This window comes from Lytechinus variegatus, chromosome 4 (genome assembly GCF_018143015.1).
Source record: "Lytechinus variegatus isolate NC3 chromosome 4, Lvar_3.0, whole genome shotgun sequence".
Lineage (NCBI taxonomy): Eukaryota > Metazoa > Echinodermata > Echinoidea > Temnopleuroida > Toxopneustidae > Lytechinus > Lytechinus variegatus.
The window spans coordinates 58,501,666-58,506,709 of record NC_054743.1 but is presented as its reverse complement, the minus strand read 5'-3'; positions in this window follow the sequence as shown (position 1 = coordinate 58,506,709).

Sequence of the window (5,044 nt, the reverse complement as noted above, 5' to 3'; positions counted from 1 at the left end):
CACATGCAGTCATTGAATATGTTGAATATTACAGATCGTCGTGTCGGTGTCCTAATACCATGTGCTGAAGCACAGCCCCCTCCCTCCTTCAGAAAAAAATTAATTGGGGTGCTGCGTGTATCATTCTCCAAAGGCAGCACCCCCAGGTACTCTGCTGGAAGATGTATGAAAATGGAAAAATGAAACCAAAATGACCTCCTTCCATTTTGTAGTGATTTTTTCCTTTTGCTTTTCGAATTAACATCGGCACCTCCCGTAATAAAAAGAAATTGTTAACTGCCTAATACCTCAGTCACATTTGCTCTACGTACGGCGAGTCGAAAATAGATGTTTTAACAATTTTTTTTTGTACCAGCTATACAGGTGGTTCGAATAAAAATGAGTAAAGCGGATATTTTCGATTCGCCGTATTGCCGCCGAAGAGCAAATGTGACTGATTGGCCTATAGCAAAACATTTTCGCACATCTGATCAGTGCAGAAACGCACTTACGCAGTGAAAAATACAAAAATCAGCAAGGTTATGGAAATGGATTAAAGTTTTCCTTGAAAATAAATATGCGCAGCACAATACGGCAGTCACATCAAAGAAACATACTCCCTTCCAACCGACGGTATGCCATTGAAAGAAGGGTAATAGCTTTGTAATCGGTCTGGAGTCGGTATCGCAGGTGTGACTGGGAGCTCTCATGGTTACCCATCAATACAGCGTGCCCAAATAAAATGCTAAATGCACTCTTAATTCGAAAATTACCAAATCAAATTATATAGCCTATATATTTTATACAACTGACTTACATTTCATGCGCTATGGTTCATTGAACATAGAGATATAAGCCTTCTTTCAGTATTCATCTGAAAACCTTTCAATCCAAGTTTGGTATTAAATCGTAATGTATAGTAAAGTTCAGCTAACCGGATTTGTTATTTAGGTCTATTCAATAGGTGCAAATTATATATATATATATATATATATATATATCTCACAAATAGTTTAGAAAATGCCATAGAAATAAAATCATAGATTTTATATGGAGCATAGCTCTGAAACACGAAAGGTAATGTCATACTATTCGTCAGTCGTGAAAGGAATAATTACTATAGTCCCTCCAGTCAATTGCAAAGTGGTGGGACTCAACTCCAAAATGTACTAAAAATATTGAGCTCTCTCGATCGCTAACGTTCTTATTGGTCATCAATATCCACTTGAGGATCAGGACCAGGAACTTCACAGATTCAGATTCAGTGCCCATGATATATAAATATTTATATATAAATATATATATATATATATAAATATATATATATCTTAAAGTTTCACGTATTGGCTTCTCTAATACTATAGTAACAAAATATGCTGGAGATAAATGGTAATGCTTTCAAAGCCAATATAGTTTTTATTTCCTCGAATTTTCGACGGACCTCCGTCTTCTTCAGGAGTATATACAATGTGTGGTATCAATCAGAGAGCGCATCCTCAGACAGATGTTGTTATGATGACTGGCTGAGGATGCGCGCCCTTCACAGAAACATACATAGTAACGCTTGTTTGTAATTATCTAATTGTTACGTAACAATTAATATTGCGCAATATATATATAAACCCCTCAAAAAAAGTTTTGCAACTCAGTTTTGGGGGATGATATCTGTTTGGTTAATGAAGTATAAAAGATGAAACTGGTTTCATTGGAAAGCTGAATTATTCCTCTTTACAATGACATGCCATTTGCTGTGATTATGTAATCATGGAATGTGCAGTCACCATGAACATTGAGAAAAGTCAGAAGTGAAATGTTGCAAAGTGCATTGATTTCTAACAAGAGTCTCCATTTCTATAGAATTTCCACCATGCAGGCCGGCCGGTGACAGTGAATGCACTCGGTCCATCCTCGAAACAATTGGAAATTCGCTATTGGAAACGACGCATTTTGCAACATTTCAATTCTAACATTGCTGCGTATTATCATGTCTGTGTATTTCATGATAACACTAGCATTACAAATGACACATGATTGTAAAGAAGAATAATCATGCTTTCTAAAGATATCACTTTTACATATGATGATGGCTCACTAAGAAATTTATTAGCACTCAAACTTGAGTTGCAGAACTTTTTTGAGGGGTTTATATATATATATATATATATATATATTCACAAAAAGCGTGATAGATTTTGACATATGTTCAGAAAATAATACATTTCACCCTTCTCTCTTTCCCCTTGGTCGTGGTTTTTATGGGGGGGCAAGAGCCCCTACAAGCCCCTACATCTGTACACCACTGGCATTTTTGTGGGACACGCTGTAATTTTCCTTGCATGCTCTCTTTGGAAATGCGTTTGACCGAGAAAAATTCCAGTTCATATAGCAGCTAATTGCCAACTGAGCTATTACTCAAACCTTGGGAGAAGTGATTTCGGTTTCGCCTCCTCGACCATAAGCAAGGACAATCATTCTAAAAGGAGGTTTCAACAAATTGGTATAATTAAAAGAAATAAACTTTTAAAAACATCAATTTGTGCGGGGCCGTAACAAAGTATGTGCTCGCCCTCCTGCAAAAGTAGCAACCAAGAAATAGCAAGAAGTCGACCGCGTCTGGACTAGATTCTTTGAAAAATTTGATTCGCTTGTCAAACTCCTGAGGAGACAATTATCGAGCCATTTTACCGTAATGGAAGACCGTTTTTGTCGACATTTTTTTTTAAAGGGTATCCCCCCCAAAAAAAAGGGCTTTGGCTCAGCTTTGTTTCGAGAGGGTCTTAACCGGAAAATGAAACTGCAAGATTAGATTGCAGTGTGAGAGAAGCTGTGTGTGTGAGGGCGAGGGTGTGAGTGTGTGTGTATGTATGCATGTGCAAATCATGTAATGCTTAGATATACGTACAGCTTGACAAAACGATTCTCTTGATGGAAACAAAATATGGGATTGGAATGTCAAAACTATGTTCATATCTTCATTAGATAGTCTTTGTTAATCAATATGTATGTATATATATATATATATATATATATATGTGTGTGTGTGTGTGATTGTGTGCGTTTGTGAGTGAGGGTGTGAGGGGGAGTATGTGTGTAGGTGGGTGTGTTTGTAAATATATGAATAAATGGAGATCAGTGTAAATAATATGTGACATATTGGGGAGCCGGCGTATTTGAATACTTTTTTTACAGATAAATGGCACTTTACAAATGCAGTTCGTCATCATAAATCATTATCAAAATCATATTTTTTATTGATTACGACACACATTATCTAATGAAGATGTTTACAAAGTTTTGACATTCCATAATATTTTTTTTCAATCAAGGGAGCCGTTTTGAAAAAGTGTTTCGTAACTTGTGACTAGTAAAATGGGGCGTTTTATTATGTTTATGATGCACCTTGTCAATTATTTTTAGATAAATATTTGTTCTGAGTCGATCAGATGCAAAGATTTAAGCAACTTATATCAAATACTGTGAAAAAAGTTTTTGTTTCGTGAAATGCTCTCCTATTCTTTGAACCTCTGATAAATTACTAGTATATAACCCTATATGTTCGCACCTAAGACCACGCTGAGGTCGGTCGTTAAGTCGTGTGTAAAACATTGTATAACTTACGAACAGGTTTATCAAACAGCAACATTACATGATGAATATTACTCTCCGCACCACTATTATTTAACATTACTCTGAATATTCAAATACCAACTGCACCTTTATTATGCCCGATCGGCCGCTTAAAGTTGATTTTTGTTCTTTTCTTTGAAGGGGTAGTCCTAACAGTCATTTCTTAGCTTTATTCTTATAAAACAACAATAAATATAATCTTATAACGCTTCCATACAGCAAAAACTGTGGTGTTAACCGGTGTACATAGAGGACCACACCAGTTATTTTACACCGGTGTTAACTTGGTGGTATTAATTTCACACATGTAGGTGTTAATACAACACCTTTTGTTGTTACAATTACACTCTTTGGTATTATGTTTAATCTCTAGGGTGTAATATTAACACCTCAGGGCGTGGTCCTCTATTAACACCAATTGGTGTCAGTTTTAACACCGCAGTTTTTACAGTGCATGTATTTTGTCCCGAAAATTGAACATTCTTGGCAATGTTTGTGATCGTGAACAAGATGCGTATGTAACTAAATAACCCTAAATTATTACTGCGAGTTCGAAGCGTGAGCAGAAATTTGTAATATACGTTCTGGTCTGATCGTAAAGGGACATGTATTGACTGTTGGCAGGTAACCATGAAAAAAAGATACATATTTCAATCATCAAATAATTTTTGAAATTCCGACCTACAAAGTAGACATTCTTTAAGCACTTTTTGTAATCATGAACGGGATAGACATGTATATAAACAAATAAGATTCAGACCAATAAACGGGGCGCTCTATTTATGTTTTGTAAATCCTTTAATGAATGAATAAAATCAGAAATTTGTTTAGATTCTGATCTGAAACTTCATAATTTTAAGCACGTTTTAAATAAAGAACAAGCTTTGTATATCGATAAACATGCATGCGCTTGTTTTAGATGTATTAGACATTTATCGGGGATTTGTGAGGTGTCATTTTTTTTTACCTTGCGCCAATCCAATAATTCTAATAATCCAATAATTCTAAAAGCAATAACATGCAGTTCAATATTGGTAAGAACCGTTGTCAAGCACCAGATCAATCAAATGAGATATCTTTTTATCTCTGTATCTTCACTTGTCGCAATTTGTACACTTTTTTGTGATTGTTGTAAATGTTATTGTCTTGTGCGAATGATTGATACGGTATACAATGCGAAGAGTTTGCACATGAAATTGTATTGCATGTCATTAATTGCATGCTCGTTTTGTTCGCATGTGTAATGAAAATAATGATCAATTGCTATCAATTAATTGCACTTTGGGGAGGACAATCACGAGGCATGGCTGTTCATGAAATTTAGATCCAATGAGATGAAAAACGTATTAATCGGACAATAACAAGAATAATATCAATTACTATATCGCCACGACACTTGTTTCAGGTGGCACGTATGAAAGGAGTGGAAGGTATGTGA